We start from the raw sequence: 23177 nt of genomic DNA, 5'->3' as shown, positions 1-23177 counted from the left end.
CAGCCCTGGGAAAACTTTCATGTTTTTAATCCCCATTGATGAAGGAAAATCGTTACATATCTAATAAAATGGTAAAAAAGCTGGAAACAAACCCCATTTTAATTTTTCCTAATGCCTCCCAAGACTTCTTAGTAATCAGTGCATTGTAGCACATCTCTAGATAAGAGTTTAATGATTCCCCGTCTTATCCATCAGGAACAGCTGAATGTGGCACAGTTTCTGAGCAAAAGTAAGTAGGAGCTTATGATGCTTTTCTCTTAAAAGAGAAGGCTTTATGATGGACATGTATATGTTTAAGGCAGCTAGGGTTTACTCTGGAATATTTTGAAGTATATAAAATAAGAATACTAACGGACTATGACTATTCTTGCAATAGGACAGAAAGTGAAGTCTATGAGACAGAATCTCATGTTTAGCGCCTTACTCAGCGCTATAAATTCCATATAGTTAGGAACTTAAATTATAGTTGCTCTTCTGATACCTGCCTAAAGCTTAAATACCACTAAATTTTCATGAGAAGATTTGGAACCTTGAATTAAAATCCAGAGATGTATATTATTAATTCATATTTGGTGCTTAAATCCCACTGAAATTCTTGCAAAAGATACATTCAAAAATTTTAATCTAGAATGTTAACCTTATGTACGGAAAATAATTTATGATATTTTGATTAGATATTGAAATAACATTAAATTACACAACAAGCAGAATGGCGATTACTTATGCCTTCATGGAATGTGATAAAAATGGAATTAAATTTTATCCACATTTTTAAATTTATTAAATGATAAGTCACTATTTCATTAGTGCTATCAAACTTTTTGGGCAGTGAGCATACATATATATACATAAGTATCCATTAATTAATTCCCATTCTAGACTGCAATGGAAAGGGTAACAAAAGAACAACCTTGTAATAGAATTTTATCTGCATGATCAAAATCACTACTGTGTTTAGAAAAGAAATATCAAATTAGGAAAATTCTTTTTGTAATAATGATAAAAGTCAATTCCTTCCAGTTTTTGAGTTCTTTTGAAACATAAAAAAATATTGGAAAAAATGTGATTATGAAGATACCTTTTCAAGAGAAACCTCTGAAGCTTTGGCAGATACTTCAAAACATTTTCAAAGACAGGAGTTAACTTTGAATTTTTAGTTAGAAACATACTGCGCTCTATAAGACTTCTTAATGTCAAAAAAAGACATTTTTAGCAATGAAAAGCAATCTCCCCATATCTTCTGTCATATGAATATGTGAACATGAACAGCAAAATTTAAGGAATGCAAGAAATAAAACATTTTTTCTTTTGAATATAATCATGGTGCTGTGCCTTCTGATTTTTAAAACCTCTCTGTCACAACATCTCAGAAATGTTCATGGCATTTATAATAGGTCTGAATTGGTGACTTGATGCATAATAGCATCATGACAAGAATAGCAGAAGAAAATATATAGATATGTCTATCTTAAATTTTTAATTATTTTCAAGGAATGATCAAATAAAAAGTGTGAACAAAAACTTCCTGATGTGTGTCTGCAGAGCTAAGTGTTATGAGAATCATCAGATTGCTTCATTAAGTGATTTAGAGTCAAGATTTTTATATAGTTGGAAATGGGCAGCTAAAAAAGTGTTTGAAACCACACAATGCTGATGATTAAAAGAAAATTAAGTGCAGTTCGAGACTCAGGTAACTTTACCTATGTCAAGAAAATATAAGATATTAATTTCTCTGGTGCTGCAAATAACACGAGGACTTAAAAATTTGTTTTTTGCCTATCAGTATCTATACAGTAATTTTCTTTTCTGTCCTGTGATTCATTATTATTGTAAATGGCATTGTCTAAAAATAATGTCATAGATGGTATAGGATCCATTAGACATATAAAACATCTGACAGTCATTTTATGTTCCTTTATTTCATTAATTAGGAGAAAACACACTATGGGTTGAATTAATCTACTTTGTAATAAGTGTTCTTTTCTACTGTAGCAGAAGTCTAGATGGCTGCTATAAATATTCAGTTATTTCCTGAGCCTCCTCAGAACAGCAAGACCTGGCAGTCCATAACACATTCCTTCCCCTTTACAATTCAGTTCCCTATCCTGCCCACTTTTTTATCCAATTTACTTAGATTGGCTGCAAGATTTCTACTATGTCTCCGAATACTGTTTGACAGAAATAGTTTTAATCCTAATTTCTGTTTCAGGTGCCACTAAAATATGATTTCTTCTATCTCTGAATATGTGTTTTCAGAACTATTTCTTTTAGAATAATACTATTTGTGTGTAGTATTGTTTTGTTGCATGATCTTGGAGGAGCTCATATTTCTTGCCTAATCTTTTTTTCCTAGAACAGTGAATATTTTACTTTTAAAGATTCCACTTTTTATTTCCTACTAGGACAAATTTTCAATACAAATAAAAAGTAGTTTTTCCTGTTTTTAAGAAGTCCTTGCTACAACATGACAGTCTTCTTATCTATTCAAGTTAAAATTTCAAATTGTTATGTAGTGGTGATTCAATAACATTTTAACTTTGCCTTTTTAATCAATAAAATAAGAAGACAGTAAAGCCTGGTAATGAAATACTCTTCTAAATAAAGTTGCCATGCCATTCTGAAATAAATTACTAAAATAATATTCACATATTATTGAGCTTTTGTTTAAAGCTCTCAAGAAGTGTGTACCCTCACCATATTTATACATCTGCACTTATTAATTGCATTATTCTATCTAATAAGCATCACACACATAAATGAGAAAACTAATTTATTTCACTTATGTGACTTCAGGAAAAGGATATTCTGTACAACTGAACACAGAAAACATAATGTTTGAAAATGAGAGGGGTTTTCTTGTTGTGTTTTTTTTTCTTTTACTTTTTTTTTTTTTCCCCTCCTTGCTCCACACTCCTGGATCTAAACTCGAAATAAGTAATTAAACAATAAAGAAAAAGTATGTTGATCAGAAAAAATGCTGAAGAGTATCTGTCCCTTCTACCTAGTAGCATTTTATATAAGGTTAAACAGGAATGTAGCATTTTGAAAACAGGCAGAGAAAATAATAAATTAAAAACTCCATGTTAATCCTTGAAAAAATGAAGCAGCCACGTAAAAAATATTAAAATCTATATGCTGGTTCATTATTTCATGCCACTTTTTTCCTTGTTTTTGTTTTGTTTTACTGGTTTATTTTTGGTTTTGTTTGTTATGGTTTTTTGTTTGTTTTTGTTTGGGGTGGTTTTTTGTGGTTTTTGTTTGGGCAGGATTATTTTGGGGGGGGGGATTTTTACCATGTTTTCATCATAGTAAATATTTAGGACAATTTCAAAATAGCTTATTTATCATCATGTATGCCCATGTATTACTTCATTTTAATACATTTATTATATTAGTGATTAATAAATGCATTTCAAAGTATAAATTTTACTGAAAATTTGGTTTAATTTTTGCTGAAAAACAGCAACAGACTTTCAGTGTTTATTTGGTTGTACTTTTTTTTCTAAACAGCCATCTCTTCTTGAATATTCATCTGATTTTTGAGAACAACTTGATGGAAATAAACACTCTAAATTAAAAAGTCTGTATTTCTCTCTTTTTTACCCTTATACAGTATGACAGACAACGATATACAAAAATATTAAATATTCAATGCTCGTTATTCACCATACAGAAAATTAGAATCCATAAATCTCTCGCACACAGCTGTTGTAAGTATTTAAAAATACAAACCTGAAATGAAATGTGTGTCATCTTAATGATCGGTCTGAAGCAGTATGATCTGAAAAATAGTCTCTGTGATTTTCACCCTGCCAGTTTATCATGATTTATATAGAATATGTTAGGTCTTATTTCCATGAATCTAAGCATTGATAAATAATATGTCCTTGTTCTGTCCTTCAACAAATGGAACATTTTGGACCCCAAAAACTTGAAATCACTCATAAAATGAATCTCCATGAACAAATTTTCCTGAACATATTAAATTTTTGTTTTTGTCTGTCAAATGTTCCCATACTTCCTAGTTCAGCCACTATTATATTGGAAAAAGTTCTTGTGTCAGAAAACATTCCCTGTTTTTCAAAAAATTTTGATAGAGGCTTAGCGTAAATCATGTAGCTAATTGCTACTAACTTCTATGGAACATAGGCATAATTTTTATATTTAAGCTGTTGGAAAAATGCATCTGTGAATCAAGAATTATTGAACTAAGACCCTTAATTAATGTTTTGATAGCTTTCAAAACATTATTTGATGGTACTATCATTCATGTTGATTCCACTCTTTATTATATTATTACTGCTATTACAAAATACATCTAAAAAAGAAAGAGTTTTCCAGCAGCCATCATTTTTTGTCATCTTTCTGTTCAAGAGCCCCTTGAGAATTTTGCAAAACTCATAGTTTCAATATTTATTATTTATTTATATGCTGGCTGTAGAGCATCAAAGTTCATGGTCCAGTCTTCCTTGCAATTCCAGACAGACAAGAAGAAACATTTATTCACTGTGTATATAAGAGGAGCTAAAGTTGCAGGGAGACATAGAAAAATATTAGAACTCATTTTTCCTTCTTTCAAATTATTACTTCTGCACAGCTGGGTAAAACTCAGTCTTGTCATTTGATTGGAAATCTCTGTGTTAGCAGATATATTGATTTTCAAACATGATACCTGCTTGCCACTTCCCCTTCTTAGCTCTCCTACTGAGGTGACAGAGAGAAAAAAAAATGTAGTTAGAGTCATTAGAGTTCACATGCTGAAATAGTCTCATCTTGAAATTGAGAGTATTCGTCAATACACAGTTTGAGAAGCTATTGCATCAATTATTATAGTCAGATTGCATCCTAGACTGAATATGTAGAGAGAAAAAAAGATTCTTTTCTTTATTATCAAACTTCTGAATCACTAACACTGCTAACCAGCTCAAAAGAAATGACAAAACAAGTGTGCCAAGAATAAAGTCTAGCTCACAAGCCATTTTACACTAGGCCAGAGAGATTTGGCTCTCACCTCCTGTATGCTTCACCCTCTAACGACTGTATTTTCCAAACACACTGTTCTTGGGTTTTCCCCACTCCACACACCCCTTTTCTAGGCCAGGTGTCTGCATGCTATCCTGCCAGAATGATTTATGCCTTCATCATGTCCAGGTCAAAGTATGGTGTGTGAATGCTACACCTCACAGCACACTTCAGTCACTGCAAATGCCAACATTTGCACCTGAACAATCTTCCATGCAACCTTGAGACTCACTATTTATTGGACAAAATTAATGTCCTCATCATTAGCTACATATTTATGAAAGGATTTCCTTCTCTTACATCCTCATAATGTTCCCACCTACCACACATCTAAAAATGCAGTAACACAGTTATATTCTCAATTCAGATATTATCTATTAGATGTTTATGTTTAAAAGCAAAGCTAAGTATTAAACATTACAAAATTGCTGATTTTATTAAGATTTTTTTCCTTATTTCCTTCCCATTGTTAATTCAAAAACAACAAATGTCATGTTTAGTTTAATCTGAAATGCTTTGTTTTATCGTAGAAAAAAGAATTTATTATTCAAGTGTTTTAATTGCTTAAGATGGGAGACCTTCACAATTAAAACCATTCCCAGAATAAAAAAAAATTCTTAAAAATACAAATTTCCTAAACATTTAGAAAGCTACTTTTTAATTAATTATTGTTCCACCAGTTGCAGCTAAATGAATCAATATTTTGGAATACCTTTGAGGTTATCTTGTCACTAATTTTAACATGGAAAATAGCCTTTCCCATGAAAATATATTTTATTATTAGTTTCTGAAAACATGGGAGATTAAAAAGATAGAAAACATTTAAATATATTATGTATGTACAATACAATATCACTAATATAATTTCTTATATAACATATTGCTTTTTTGGTGTCTTATCTATTTTTTTTTAATGTAGGACAATACCTGAAATGAAATTTCTCATCAGCTCAGTTGCACAATGTTAATGTCTCCTTTATGTTCGGCCTTCACCATGAATCAGCTGGCATAGGAAGGTTGTGAATTTAAAGGAGGTAGCTTGTCTGTTTTTGCAGCTGGGAGAGCATTTTCCTACAGTTCTGTATATATGCAAATATTCTAATACACATCATTTACTTTCTCAAGTATTATGATGTGTCATTGATTCAATGAAGCTCCATGAAGTACAATATCCTGATATTCAGGGAGAAAAGAACTCCCCAAGTCCCATAATGCATCTGGCTAATCCTATGCTGTTATACCACAGGGAAAGATCTTTTCTCAACAGTTCAGAGACTAAGCTCTGACCCAAAGCTTCAAAAGTGATTGCTTACGTGACACTGTGTATGTGTGACTGACTATTTCTAGTCATAAAACTAGGTTGTCTGTGTTTCAAATCGTAGAATTATGCAATGTAGTTTTGGAAGGAATCTCTGGAGAACATCTAGTCCAACCCCTCTGTTAAAGCACGTTTACCTAGATCAGGTTGCATCAAATGATGTCAAGATGTGGTTTTTTGAGTCTTCAAAGTGATTTGCAGAAGGACATTCCAGAACCTCTCTGGTCAGCCTGTCCCAGTGCTCAATCACTCTCAGAGTAAAGAAATTGTTCCTCATATACAGGTGGAACATTCATAAGAGAAATCATCCACTCCCCTGCCTTTCCTTCCCCTTCACTAGACCTCTCCAGTTGTTTCATGTCTCTTTCATACTGAGGTACCCAGAACTGGAGATGTCATTCCAGACGTGGCCTCACCAGGAATGAGCAGGGGGGCAGGATCAGCTCCCTTGACCTGCTGGCAATGCTCCTCCTAATGCTCCCCAGGGTACCATTGACCTTCTTCAAGGATGCACTGCCAGATTATGGACAGCTTGTTGTCCACCAGGATCCCCAGGTTCCTATCTGCAGAGCTGCTTTCCAGTAGACTGGCTCCGATCCTCTCTGGGTACAGGGGATTATTCTTCCCTAGGTGCAGGACTCTGCACTTTTTGTCAAACTTCAGACAGTTCCTCTCTACCCAACTCTATCCTGTCCAGGTCTCATATGAATGACAGCACAGTCCTAAATCCTTAAATCCTGTTGCCTTATTTCAGTGTTTACCTTTGTGAACTCACTGCATGCTTGTGAATACACATTTCCACTACTTCCATCAAACTATACATATCAAATTATTTTACTGCCTTTTCCTTATCCTTTTTTAAAAATTATTTTTCTTTGTCGTGACATTATTTTAATGAGCTACAAGTAAAACCTGTCTTTTAAAAACCTCAGCATAATATGTGAGCTTAATTATCTTCTGAATTGTTAACATGACTTTAATACTTGTTTATTCCTGAAATTTAGAAATATTGAAAAAAAAACGGTCTTTATTTTTAAACTGATACTGAAATGGTGTATAATTGTTTATGAACAATAACGTTTCCGTCATACATCAGAGTATATTTCTGCACTCATGGAAGTCTGTGATAACAGGCTTAAGTCTGGTTTTTATGTATATTCCCCAAATTTGTATTTTGTGGTATTATCTTTATTAATGATAGAATTGTGATTCAGTTAAATTTTATCATTTAGCAATCTTAGTGAACATAGATGGATATGAAAAATGTGTTCTATGGTACCTGCCTTTAATCTGTTATGGGTCTGTTCAAAGTGCACATACTTAAATATAAGACACGTAAAAAATACCCTAAACCCTTTTTTAAACCCTTTTTAAAGAAAAAAATCCCAACGCTTTTACAAATGCACTAGTTTTGTCCTACATATATATTTTAATGTTCATTCAGACAGACATCAAATTGCTCTCGGTTTGCAGATATTAGTTTACAAATTAAAGCTAAAATGCACCTTTAGAGAACATTGTACCTGATAAGAGGAAGCACACTTTTAAATCCTTGGTATATACAGTCACTTGCTCCTGCTTTTGATTGTTGACTTCCCAGCCAACAATCAAAAAACCTTCTAATGAAAAGCAAGTACAAGTGAATAGTGGCTAACTGAATAAAAAAATCACTTAGGAAAAGCAATATGCAACACCTATTATCTGAAAACTCTTATACATTTTACGCTGTACGGAAAGCCTATAAAATATCACTGTGTATTCATGCAGTCAACGCTGCAATCCATCAAAAAATTAATGGCTTTGTTGGTATGCATTGGTCCACTGAATATTCTGCTATTGCAACAGTAACATGAATATGACTTGTTTGGAAAATGAACACAAAAAACCCCAAGACCAAACAGCAACAGTAAAAATTCCAACTTCATCTCCCATTAATAAAAAAAACCCCAAAAAGTGAACCAAAAACCAAACCAAGCCAAACCAAACAAAACAAAAAAAAAACCTAAAACAAAACAAAAAAACCCCAAAACAAACAACCCCCCCCCCTCAAAAATTCTCCCATTAATAAAAAAAACCCCAAAAAGCGAACCAAAAACCAAACCAAACCAAACCAAACAAAAAAACCTAAAACAAAACAAAAAAACCCCAAAACAAACAACCCCCCCCCCTCAAAAATAAAAGCAAAACCAACCAAACCAAAACGAACAAAACCAACCAAACCAAAACAAACAAACCCCCCCCAAAAAATAAGCTATTGCAACAGTAACATGAATATGACTTGTTTGGAAAATGAACACAAAAAACCCCAAGACCAAACAGCAACAGTAAAAATTCCAACTTCATCTCCCATTAATAAAAAAAACCCCAAAAAGCGAACCAAAAACCAAACCAAACCAAACCAAACAAAAAAACCTAAAACAAAACAAAAAACCCCAAAACAAACAAACCCCCCCCAAAAAATAAGAGCAAAACCAACCAAACCAAAACGAACAAAACCAACCAAACCAAAACAAACAAACAAAAAGCAATCAATCAAACATGAACAACAAAAGAACCCCAAGCAAATGCAAAAAAACCCTCAAAGAAGAAGAATAGCAAAACCCAAAAACTGGATCTGAGCAAGCAGATAATTTTTAACCAAGGATTTTTCTTTTTAGTTCTAAAAGATCTGTTCTTATCTTCCAAACATCGAGTATCCCAAGAAGAGATAGAAGAGGTTAATAAATCTCACTAACTGGATAGAAACTACTGAAATGCAAATTCTGTGTCCACTAAAGCATCAGAGATGGAAGTGATACATGTGGTGGTTTCTGCAGAGCATTTACTGATTCCCAGTGTTTAATGACATCTGCTTGTATTGTCTGTTTTCTTAACATGGTCAACAAATAAGAATTTAAAGATTTCATACAGTACACACGTATTATTAAATCAAAATTAAATTTGGGCATGTTCTTTCTAGATGTCTTGGTTAAGACTGAATGGAATAATGAACAGAAGACATTAAAAATCAGCAGTCCAAATAACACCTTCACTTGACAACTTTGTGATGATTTTAGTAATTAATCCTTCCTGAATTGTTTAATAACTATTGTTAATAAAACATTATTAGTTTTGACTGGATGGTATATAGACTAGAGAGCACAAAAGCCACACTGAAATTCAGAAATTTTTAGCATTTAATATCTGCTCTCAGTGTCATTTAAGTATACTCTTTGTAAGGAAAGAAAACATATATCCTTTTCTTAGCTTCATGGTGCAATCCATTTATAATAAGAAAAAGAAATGGAAAAAAGATATATTTAAAAGGTTACAAATCTATAAACAAGTTCCTTGCTTGGAATGAAGACCATTATCTGTAGAGACAAATATTCATAGTGCATATATTTCTGCATGATAGTATTATTTAGTGCATTGGATATTATTAGGCAGAAAACTATTTCTGCTCCTAAAATTTTTTCAAATAAATTTCCTCTCTCTATTGTAATTTTATAACTTAAATTTGCTGTGGCTTAAAATTACTGGGGCTTACATGATTTGAAATTGTTTTGTTTCTGAAATATTAGATCTAAGAATCTAAAGAACTGAAAATGCTGAAAGGTTTCCATCAGATTTTTTTTTTCACCCTTAGAAATATTCCTTGTGTTCACAGGGATGAATCCACACAAATTTCTTTTGTTGTTTATACTGAGTTCAGACATTGCATTTGCATTTAATTGCGTATTCTCTCTATACACTTGCAAGAAGAATTATATTCCTTCAACACACTTCCAGTGAGAAATGTGCTCTCATTTCACTTCCCAATAAAGGAAAAAAAGGAAGAAATTACATAGGTTCATCATTCTACTTCACATATCTGCACAAATTCCCGTCTCCTTTGAAGAACAGTGAATGCGAATATACAAGTTTTATCCTTCTTCTTCAATAACACATTGGTACAGGTATTCAAAGAGCATATATAACAACAGAATTTATTGTTTCTGAGAAGATTCAAGATGGTTTTGGGAGGGTGGGAGAATATGTTTATCTGTAATGATTAAACAGTTCGGCAGAGAGAGGAGAAGTCTGCAATAAGTATTTCCTGGACTTCTCCAGCTTGGGTCCTTCCCAAAGATTGCAGCCCTTCATGAACTGTTTAGGCATGGTCCTTTCAACAGGATACAAACTCTTGGGAATAGATTTCTGGTGTGGGTTCCCCATGGGCCACAACCCAAAGATTGCAGCCCTTCATGAACTGTTTAGGCATGGTCCTTTCAACAGGATACAAACCCTTGGGAATAGATTTCTGGTGTGGGCTCCCCATGGGCCACAGGTCCTGTTAGTAAACCACCTGCTGCATGGACTCCTCAGGCAGCAGCTTCCTTCAGGGCATACCTATGTAGTCCAGCATAGAGTTCCCCATAGGCTGCAGCAGAAATATGTGCTCCTCTCTGGTAGACAAAAATGAAAACCACCTTGCACTGGCACTTGTTGAGCTTCATGAGGTTCTCATGGGCCCAATTCTCAAGCTTGTCCATGTCAACTGCGCTGCTCAAGTACATCTGCACACCTGTTCACAGAATTCACAGAATCACTAGGCTGGAGCAGACCTTAAAGATCACTGAGTTCAATCCATGCCCTAGCACCTCAACTAAACCATGGCACTGAGTGCCACATCCAGTCTTTTCTTAAACACGTTATGTTGATGATGTCCTCAGATCACCTACCCTTGCCTGACCTGGCTGTGAGGCCAAATTCTTGACTTTGCTTCTCTCCAACCTCACCAAGCTCACTTCTAATGTCATAATACACAGAAACTTGTTAGTCATTCCCACATTTATTGTTCATCCAATATATTTTATAGGAAACAAAATAAGAAATTATAAGTCTTATATATGTTTGTTAGAAAAACAATTGCAGATAGCTACCAAGAAGATTTTCTGTTTCTGATCCTGAGCTCTCGGACAACATTTGCCTCTAGTTGTACCATTGAGGGCTAAGGGCCGCAAAAGTATAGGACGTGCAACACATCTCTGCTCTCAGTGTTTCCTAATAGATAAATACAGGTAGATATTTCAGGAAGTTAACTTTTTTGAGAGAAATGTCCAATAATACCTTTATAAATACTCATCTTTGCTCAAACAGTGTACAAGGAGAATACTTTATGATTTCATAAAAGAGAACAAGAGATTAGCAAGAAGGTATAGACTGTCTACATTTTGAAAAAATTATTTCTCATGAGTCACTCTCTAGCTCCCATCAAGTAAGTGTTAATAGCATAATACAATAAAACCTCTAAATTTTGATATATTAAAGAATTTGATATGACAGCAAATTAACATCCTGAAAATATACTGTTAGATGTAAAACACACTGCAGAAATTCATGCTAATATTAAAGTAAATATTATTTTCCAGTCACATTCTTTCTAAAATTATGGACAGCTGAGAAACTTAAAATATAAAATATCACTTTTTAAAAAGCTGATTAAGATATATTTTATATTATATATATATATATTTCCTCATTTCCTCCCTGTGCAACTTCTGTAATCATGCATATGGCTTGCATTATTCAGAAATTAATAGCCTTAGTGTTCAAAGAAAGAAGTAAGATTCTGAATGCTGCCTCTGCTTAGATGAACAGTTTTACTTTGGGGACAGTAGGGCAGTCCTAAAGCACGCTTCTTTCATACCAGAAATTGATTCTCTAAAGATTAATCTTTTGGTTTTTTCCTGAGATTCCTTGGGCATAGCAATTATGCAGGAACCAACTGAATGATTTAGAATCATAGAAAAAGCAAATTAATCATATAGATTATATTTTAGAATTCACACATAAAATAAAATCCATTTAATTGCCAAAATTGAGCTAATGTGAATTCTTTAGTACTCCACATTGGTGGATTATAAAATTACCCTTTGGTCTTAATAAAACCTATTTTGAGAAGAATGGTAGCAATTAAAAGGGCAGTCTGTGTGACTCACTGGATGATTTTGAAATTATTAATCACTTATTTATGCAAGTGGATTGGCTGATGAAAAAATACAATAAAACATATGAAAACTAATTATAATTATTGTTATGGAATTTATTAAGCTAAAATAGTTTCCATTTAATTATATTCTTATCCCATTAAATTTATGTCCGTGGTTTTGAAGTAATTGGGATATTTGTTCTGTTTTTTTGTACTTGCTACAGTCCCTGCCGAAGTAATGGAATAAATCCTCTTATAAACCATTGCCAAATGAAAGAAGTGTTTGGGAAAAGCCAGCACAAATTTATCAAAGCCAAATCCTGCCTGACTAACCTGATCACCTTCTACAATTAAGTAGCATTTTTCTGTCCACATCAGAAGTATAGTAGATTTTGTTTAACTAGACTTTCAGCAAATTATTCCACACCATTTTCCTCAGCTTGCTTCCTCTAGACACACTGGCAAGATAAAAATTGAATATATATAGCCAAAGAGGTTAAGTACAGACCTGAAAGCTGAAAATTGGAGTATGGACCTTTTGACCCAAAAAGGTCTTTAGTTAGTGATTACAAGTATTTTTGACAGCTGATATAAAGGATCATTACTGGATATGATTTTACATCTTCATTGGCATCACCACCTTGATGATGGGTTAGGACAGAGACAGAGAACTTCAACTCTGCTCTGGAAAATAGAAGACTCAGCCAAGATTTTATCAGTGTGTTTAGTAACTAGATGAGAGGGAATGAAAAAGGAGACAAGCTCTTCTCTAGTAGTTTTCACTACTAGGGCAAGAGCTGATAGAGAACATAAAAACTAATTCCATCTCAACATAAGAGAATGCTTCTTTTTGTTGTGAAAGTAGTCAGACTTTCAAAGTAGCCACAACTCCATTGGTTGTGCAGATAGGCTGTGGAATCTCCATCTGTGCAAAAATGAGCACAGTCCTAGCCAACGTGCTTCAGCTGACTCTGCTGAAGTGGGGTTAGACTGGATAATCTTCTTGCCAATGTTTCCTGTTGCTGAAAAATGCTTGCACAGTGTCAAGCTGGTTTTTTTTCTCACACAATGAAGAGTCTGGGGATGGGCAAGAAGGTATGAGCAGTACTGCTGGGTCGCCTGACATAAGTTTACCAAAGAAATACTCCATATCATATGATGTTTTGCTTGCAATAAAAGTTCAAGGAAAGGAAGAGGAGCCAGGAGCATGCGTGTTTATTGCACTTGTCTGTCTAAGAAGCTATTACACATGCTCATACAATGCTTTCTAAGGAGTCAGTAAACATCTGCCTGTCAATGGGTTGCACTGAATAAATTACTTATTTTTTATCTGTTATTTGTCTGTGTGTGCACCTTTTGCTTCTTCTGTGAAGCTACTGTTAACACAATCTGTAAGTTTTTTAATGTTCTTTCAGTTATCTCCCTCTCCAATGGGGGAGAGAACTGAGCAAGCAGCTGTGTGTGTCCACAGGGTCCACCCAAAGCCCACCTCTTGGTGCCTAGTGGAGGTGTTGAGGGACTCCAAATAATGATAGCCTTGATTGGAGTGTGCTAGATTACATTTATAATTACAGTTCTTCAGTGTTTTATTGGTAGGGTCCTTAGATGAGTCACATGCTTGCTTGTTTTACCATGTTTTAGAAACTAGAGCTTTTAAGTGTCTACTTTCAATTGAACAAACAGCAATAGTACTACTTCTGTTGGAAATGTTTTATTATGTTTTAGGTGATTTCTATCTGCCACTTCAGACAGGTTCAGGTTTCCTCTAAATCCAATGTCTAATTTTTCAGACTCAAAAAATCTCGCATCTCAAATAGCATAAAACAGCTTCACATGGACAGATGAATGCATAAAGGCTGAAGTTAATTTGTATTTATTATACATTTTATTAAAATTTTCAAGTTTATAATCTTTCTAATGAAACTAGTATTAAAATATCACCAGTCATGCTTTTGTATTTCAGTTAAATGTTATGTCCTTGATTCACTTAATCTAATTTCTTCTAGCTAAAAGTTAAGTGTAAACTAGTCATCTAAGCTATTTTCATGATCCATGAAAGGAATTAGGCATTTCCAGAGGCAACTCATCTCCTTTTAAGATTGATATCATACACATAAGTAAGTTGCCCTACGGATGAGACTATTTCTGTCCATGAATGGTAAAACAAACCTGGCAGACTACGTGCATTGAAGATCTTCTTTGTAGACGCTGGAATGCAGGCAAGATAAATCACCACACATTTGTACCTACCCACTAGACATTTCTTTCATTCAGGATGCCTTTGGTAATTTAAGAATACTTCGACTGATCTGCCTATTACAAACATTGATGAGATTTCTATTTGTATAAAGGAAAATTATTCATTTGTTTAAATTTGGGAAAACTTTCTTTAAAATTATTTTAACTAATAAAAGCAACTGAACAGCAAGATAGTAATAACAATAACAGCAACAAAAAAAAACAGGGAAAAACCCAAACAAAAACACCAGCAGCATCTTCACCACTGGTATTTTCTAGAGGGCACAATTTATTATGTATCACAAATTTTAGCAGCTTCTAGTGAACAGAAAGAATAGACAGCTCTCAGCAGTAATGTTGTGCAGGGGAAAAAGCAGAACTGCTCCACCCACCAGTGATGGTTCTTAATCATGCACAGTCATTAGAATCTCTAGTATCTAATTGGTATATAAAGTACATGATAGAATTATGTCTGAAATAAATAAAAATGGCTTTTAACATTAAAAAAAAGTGAACAGTAATTCTTCAATACAGCAAATTAAAAAAAAAAGGTTTTCTATTTGAGATTGGTTATAGCTCAGAAACAGTAGAGATACAAGTCACATATTTGCTTCAGAAGAATTAAAGGATACAAAAAAATAATAAATTAAATGATCCACATAATTTCTGCTTGATACATTTCCTTAAATTACTAGAGACTGAAGCGTGGGCTCTGTGTCAGCTAGTTTTCCTCTTATGGTGGAGATATTTGCTCTTGACTTCCAAAGATTAATAATTAAAAAATGACAACTAGGATTTTAGCTGCCTGAAAATAAGCTATTTTTCTTAACTTCATCTAAGTTAAGAATTCCTGCCAAAGGATTGATATTTTTCAAAATTTTCTAACTATAAATATCACTTGAGATACAGTCATATCTTTCCAGTGTTCAAAGAACACAACTTACAGAAAATTTAATTAAATAAATTCCACCTGAAACACTCATAAAAAACATATAATCAAACAAAATAAAGGCAAAGTCAAAAAAGAAAAAGAAAAAGAAAAAGAAAAAGAAAGCAAGAAATTAAGATAGAGCTGTTTTTGTAACGTGTACCATTTTCTACTGTCTATAACAATATTAAATTTTGATGTCTTAGTTTATAGTGACAAACAATGGAGGAAAAAGAAAGAGGTGGTGACTGATACATTTGTGTCTTAAAATGAGTGACATAAATACTAATTAGATATAATTCAGAGATGAACTAATCAATTATTATCCATGTTTTTATTGGTCTCAGTGAAGCCTTATGGAAGCAGCATTAATGGAAATAGCCTCCTGAGAGCATGCGTTATTTTCACTGGAGAGTCTTATTCTAGCTGACATTGTAATGACTTGGCCTAACTGTTATACCTACATGAAAATCTAAAAAATGTAGTAATTTTACAGCAAATTATTTGTATAAAAGTTCTCCAACAGGCTAGCACATACTTCAATAAACATTCTTCCTCATCTATTGCAGTTTAAAATTTAAATGCTCTGTTTTGTAATATATTTATGTACTTTATCAAACCTCTGGTTTGCCAATTTAATGTTTATGTTTTGTATATACTAAAGCAGTGTCTGTTTTTAATATTATACAGCAACTTGTGATTGGACTTACATACATCTCAAAAAGTGAGATTATTTCTAGGGCTGGGGTTTAATTAGAAGAAGAATTGGACCTTTTGTCTTAATTCACATTAGCTTTTTGCAAAGAGAAACAGTTACCCAGAGCTGGATTTGGTGTGGTTAATGGCACTTTCTGATTTGCTAAATTGCCTTTATTGTAAACTCTTGTCAGTAGTTTAATGGAAGAAAACGGCTTTAATGCAATTTTATTTCTTGCAGTACCTTCAGAAACATGTTGTCTCCAGTGGTTTTGCATGCATTCCATCAGGCAAAAAAAGAAAAAAAGAAAAAAAGAAAATTGTTGGCAGTTTAAAGGGATGGGAACTTAAGCAATCTGAGAAATATATTGAATGACGTGGATGCCGTTATGGAGAGTCAGTGAAGGATGAGAGCCATGAATCAACCTGATAAATTGTGATTGGCCCTTATAAAGACAAGTAAATCCAAATTGGTTAGGTAATGTTCATAATATCAAAAAATATTACATTGAGGCTGGCCCTGTACATCATTCTATAAAACTGGTCCCGATCTTTTAGGGCAAGTATCATCAGGAAACACATAAATTAAACTATAGATTAAAATGAACCCCTCAAAAATCAACCAAAAAACCCAAGAACCCTCTCCCAACCCCAAACAAATCAAACCAACCAAACAACAAACCAAAAAAACTCACAACTCAAAAAACAACACAGTGATGATAGTGGAGAAAAGCAACACACATCTTTCACCTGTGTTTCATGTATAATGAAGTCATAAATCATGCCAATAAAATGAAAAATCAATTGAAGATGGCTTGGAAAATAAGCCTATATCTAAACCTTTTCAATCACATAGGTAACATAGGGCTGCAAAACATGAGAGAGCTGGAACATTGTCACAAGCAAATGCTGCTGACTAGACAGAAAATTGAATGTTTTTCAGTGCACCTGCACACAAGATATAAAAGCACATTTTTATTACTCCAAGGAAAAAGATTTGAAACTTTCCAGAGTTAACAGTTAATGTTGCCTGGTTTAAAGAAGCTAATCTAAATTATCCTCTTTTCTGGGCTTTTCTGGATTGGCTATGCAATTTTCTAACAGACTCCATTCTCTTTAGTCTCCCTTGTCTGTACTTCCTGTGAAGGAAGTAAAATGAAGAATAATGCTCCATTATTTTTTTTCTGCCTTTGTTTTTTTGGGTTTTTTTCCATCCAAAAATGTCAATATAATGATAGAATCATTGATAATCACTAATAATTGTAAGGTACAAAGACCTTTTTTTTTCTCTACACTATCCATTGTGACTGCTGCAGTTTTTAGTAGCAGTGGGGCTTGGATAAAATTCAAGAGCTCTACTGTAAAAAAGTTGTAACAAATTATTATTCCCCATTTCTCCCCAGAAAACTGAAATTATGTAAATTGAGCTATTTGAATACACAATTAATATAGAGAAAAAATATGGGGGAGGAAAAAATTATAGGCTTGGTTTAATTACATAACCTGAGAACACAAGGACTTTGTGCTGTTTACATCTCACAGGTATTCAAGAGTTCTGTATGGGGAAGTTGCTATATTATAGGAGGTTTGCAAGGGACCCATGCCCTACCTGGAGTATCAGTAGGTTTCTAGGCTACAAAACCTTTGATGTCTGAAAAGTTATGTAGCCTACAGAATAGGAGTGCATTTGATAATAACTCACTTAAGTCTAGATACCTAAATTAAGATTCTGACTGTCAGCTGGATGTCTTAATTCCCATATAGAAAAAGGAACATGAGACTATATTTTGTCTTAGGCTAAAACAGACATTTGATGTCATTTGAGGCACTACAGAATAACACAGGTGGCATACAGCTATCTATCTAGTTCATGAAAGTACATGAAAGTATGTGGATTCTGTGCCAAAGCTATCAGCTCCATTCAGATATTTCAGAACCGAGGCAGTAAAGGCCTGCTTCAGGAGGAGTCAAATTCCTCCTCCTGGCTTCATTGAATATATCAGCTTGGAGATAAACACAGGTATCTAACACTACCTGAAATGCTCTGGCCTACTGGCAAAAGCCACACAAAGAAGGTAAATAAGCTACAGGAGACTCATGACCAAAGTAGCAGCAAGATGGTTATAGGACATCTCAAAAAGTGCTAAATGTTGTTAGAGTGATAAAATTGATGTCTGTTTAAATAAATCAAATCCTATGTCTTTTGAGATTTTAAAGAATTAAAGAGAATAAATAAGAATAAAAGATCTTAGCTTCTGCTTACACATATAGGGTGTAGACCCTTTAATTCTGGTGTCCTAAAGTGCATCTGAGCTCCAGTCAGTAATATCAGTTCTCAAAAAAAATCACAAAACAGACATTCATCTCACAGCAGGGATAACATCTGCATCTTTATCCCCCAGTTAAGTGACTGATAAAACAACTCATTCTGCTTCTTCCTCTGAGAACAGGTTTTTGTTTCTTACAATAGTACTGAATTTTCAGGTTTCTCCAACCCCTCTCTGTTGAAGGTAATTTGGATTGTGTTGTTTCACATGAATTACTGCCAATCTTGATTTTTTTTTTTTGCCAGTAGCCACACCTGCTTAATGGACACCTTGTCGATCATACTAGCTATGGTCCCATTAATCCCCATTAGCTGGTGTGTCATTTGGTACTTTTGCAGGTTGTATTCTTTTAGCAGCTCCCACTAAGCTGTTTAATGCTGACTATCACCACAGTGGTTTACATAATCCCCATGTATATATACTGCTAACTATTATTTGCTCTAATTTGTAAACTCTCTGCTGAAAGTGTACCAGAGTAAAACTATACCTAATGAGATTTTAGAATAAAGTGAAAATCCATGTATGTTCAGATTCCATTTTATAACACTAAGATTTCACAAGCCTCTCTGGCTAAAAGACAAAACAAGAAATCCCAAACTCAACCCCATCAACAAAAAAGAAAAACAAAACAAAGCAACACCAAAAAAAAAAAAAAGACAACAGCCGCCTGAAACAAACAAAACTCAAAACAAACAAAAAAAAACCCTAAAACAAACAAACAAAAAAAAACCCAACCAGCAGCCGCCTGAAACAAACAAAACCCAAAACAAACAAACAAAAAAAAACCCTAAAACAAACAAACAAAAAACACTAAAAAAGGACCCTCCAAAACTAAAATAAATCCCCCAAAAATCCAAACCCTCCTAGAAAGCAAGATATTTCAGAATCATCATTGTTGTAAATTGTGATAATTTCCCTACTCTTAGAGAGCTGGGCACAGCTGTCATCCATGCTGTGAGCAAAATAACTTCAACACACATCATTTTCTCAGGTTAACAAAACACAGGTTTTTTTATCAGAAAACCCTCTAAGCTATTGGCGTGTAATTGGCAATTAATCTTATCCATTTCTTTATAGTCAGTGCCCCAACTTTCCACTGAAGGCAAAAAATACTTTTAACCTAGTAGGATATTATCTCAGTGTTCAGCTGTAAGTAGCAGAATACTATGTTTATACTACTTTATATATTTCCTTTTGTAGGTGGAATAATTTTTAAACTAAATGCCCATGAGAAAGTATTTTGGAATATGCAGTACAGGTAAAATTAATTTGCAGGTTGTATTTATTGGATGCAAGTGACAAATTGTTGGAAGAGGGATGCTCCATGAGAATAGTCTCTATGAGGAGGATCATGAACCACCAACATCAGAATATATGAACATTTCCTGAAGAACTGTAGCTTGTGGGAAGGACTCACTGTGGATGAGAGGAAAAATGTGAGGGGGAAATCATGGTAGAAACAAATTCTTATGGACTGATCACTGCCCCCATTACCTGCACCTCTTTGAGATTCGAAGGAGGAAGAGGACTCTGGAATGAAGAGGTGAAATTGAGGCTGGGGGAAAAGGAAACGGGAGGAGAAAGAAGGGAATTACATGTGTTGAAGGGAATTACATGTGTTCGGCTTTTTTTCTTTGTTGCTTATTCTTCAAATCTGCTTGGCAGTAAATTAATTTTTCTCAAAATTAGGGGTTTTTTTCTTCAATGCTAACTAATAACTGATCTCCCTGTCTTTATCTTAACCCACAGACTTTTTGGTCTTACTCGCTCCTCTGTCCCTTTGAAGTAAAAGAGTGAGAGAGCACCTGGGTGGGTGGCTGCAAGACAGACAGGGCCAACTCATCACACTAAAATATAATATTTCTAGTCTACCTGTAACTTGACAAAATAAATATAAATTTGCTGAGAACCCATAGGTTATAACAATTCTAGGTTAAATGTCTTTATAACATAAAGAATTTTCAAAAATTGAAGAGAAACTGTTATAATAACAGTGATTTGTGGCTCTATAAACAAGAATAACAACTTCCTGAAACTCAAATCTTAATTTTAGTTGTTCTATCATTGTTACAACTGTAACATGCATTGTGTCCTTTTGATATTTCCATAATGAGAATAAAAAACAATGTGACAAGGTCAGCATGATTTGACTGTTTTTCTCTTGTGCTCTGTAAAAGAAGATCATTCTTTTTCCCTCTAAACACCTAAACATGTGGGATTTCACATCTTGATCACAGAATCTCAGAGTAGGTGAGGTTAGAAGGGGCTGCTGAAGCGATCTAGTACAGCCTCTGTTCTCAAGCAGGTTTCCTTAGAGCGCATTGCTCATGGTTGTGTTCAGGTGGCTTTTGAGTGTCTCCAGGAAAGGAGATTCCACAATCTCCCTGTGTAACCTGTTCCAGTGCTCAGTCACTCTTACAGTGGAGCTTCCTATGTTCCAGCTTCTGCTGGCATCCTCTTATTCTGTTGACCATCACCACCAAGAGGAGTCTGGATCCATCCTCTTGGCACCATCCCTTCAGATACTTATATGCACTAATGAGATCTCCTCCTAGTTATATTTTCTTGAGGCTAACCAGGCACAATTCCTTCAGCCTTTCCGTGTAAGAGAGATACTTTTGTCCCTTAATCATCTTTGTAGCAGTAACCTGGACTTGCTCCAGGATATCCATGTCTTTCTTGCTCTAAGAGGACTGCTTAGAACTCAACACAGCACTTCAGGTAAGGTCTCACCAGGGCTGAGTAGACCAGCAGGATCATCTCCCTTGACCTGCTGGCAATGATGTAGAATTGTTTATAATGTCACAGATGAATGGTCATTGATATTAGAATTTGTTGGCTGCAATTTTTAACCAGCCAACAAACACATTTTTTGGTATATTTATTATTTATAAATTAACTTATTTGTGCCTTTTTTATACTGGTTTTTTTTTGTTTTTTTTTTTTTTTTTTAAATATTCAGAATTATGTCGTAATTCTCAAAGAATGAATGAAACTAAATGAAAGTTCAACTTTTTGTCCTGGAATGATCAAGTATAACATTTAATAATCATATAAAACTCCAATATCTTGTTGGATCATTGCATCAGGATGTGTTAATAGATGAACAGACAAAGAGAGGTTCTTAAACTGATTCAAAACTATATTGTTTTCCGTAATTTATATTCATCAGAAACAGGTATTTAAACAGTAAAGAAAGTAATGAAGCGCTGGTGACTGAACACCTATTGGTATGTTTCTTATTATTTTTCTCTTTAAATCTTAATGAGGTGTAATTACGTTTTCTTGTATTTTGTCTTCAAGATGCATTATTCTAAAAGAGAGTAGTGACAAGTAGCTGTGTCTGACTTCATGAGCAGCAAACTTACTGCAAATATGCAAATGAGGAACAACAAAGAAGAGCCTGGAGATATTAACATCTGTGTGAATGAAGCAACCATTTCACAACTCAGTGGACCTTAAACAAAGCAGACATTGAAATCTGTTCAGTACATGGGATAGATTTTTAAATATGTTCAATTACTGCTTGTTGCACAGCTGTCACTAGAGCAGTTTCTGTCACACCAGGGATTCTGCTTTAACATTATCAGCATATAAAAACAGTGTTCATGATAAATGGTTTTTCTAGCATAGCAAAACAAGTATTTTTCACTCATGTGTGTGAGTTAGAGATCTGCTTATACTTCCACATCTCTGGCAATTTAGATGAGTAGAGACAGAGATGCATCTGCTAGGAGCAAAATAGCTATTTTGCCAATCGACCTAGTGACTAACTGGCTAACTATCTCATTTCTGTGTAGTAGTTAAGAAAATATATTGCTTTTGAGGAGATTATGAATTTTGAATAAAACATAATTCATCCCTTTATGAGGAAGGGAAGGAGAAAACCACTCTTCTGTTCTATGAAAAGGTAGATTTCACTGGTAAAACTTTCCATGCAGTGAAATAGAGGCCAGTAGAAGAATAATTTCATTTCTTAGAATATTTTCATTTAAAATATGTAGAAACCTGTTCCACATGTTGGTTGAAGAAAAAGACTGAAGATTCAGTTAAACAACATTTTAAATAATTATAATTTTTTGTAGTATTCAGCTATATTAATAATTTAACTACAACAATGTTACTAGTAAAACTACTCATATGTATCACAGGGAGTCACATAAATCTTATTTTGTGTATTAATGACATGAATAAAACTTGTGAATATATGCTGCTACAATATTTCCAGTGATCCTTTAATTAGAATAACTGAGAGGCAATCTATATTTTTTGGTAAGACTTTACTAAACCCTTATACTCACCAAATTATCTCCTCTAAGTACCATTCTTAGCTATTTTTGAAGGAGCAGTTTGAACATGTATTAATAATAATTCTTGAATTGTAAAAGCTAACACCAAGTATAATTTATTTGTAATTCTGTCTGACTGCTTCATCCACTCTTTTATTGACTTACTCCTAAATATCTAATATCTTCATCTGCAAAGTACTTCAGTGTCACAGCATCGCAGTGCCTGTCACTTAAAAACTCAAATACTAAAAATGACATTGGCTAAAATGTCTAAAATCTGAGTACAATCAGAATTACAGAAACAATTATACAAAGGGAGGAGCTGCTTGCAGAAACAAGAAAATTTTACCCAATGAAGCAACTACATTCTGCTTGAAAACATTTTAGCTTTGATAAAATTGCATTT

The sequence above is a fragment of the Passer montanus genome, unplaced genomic scaffold (assembly GCF_014805655.1).
Source record: "Passer montanus isolate IOZ18808 unplaced genomic scaffold, ASM1480565v1 scaffold30, whole genome shotgun sequence".
Lineage (NCBI taxonomy): Eukaryota > Metazoa > Chordata > Aves > Passeriformes > Passeridae > Passer > Passer montanus.
This window is presented reverse-complemented; position numbering follows the sequence as displayed.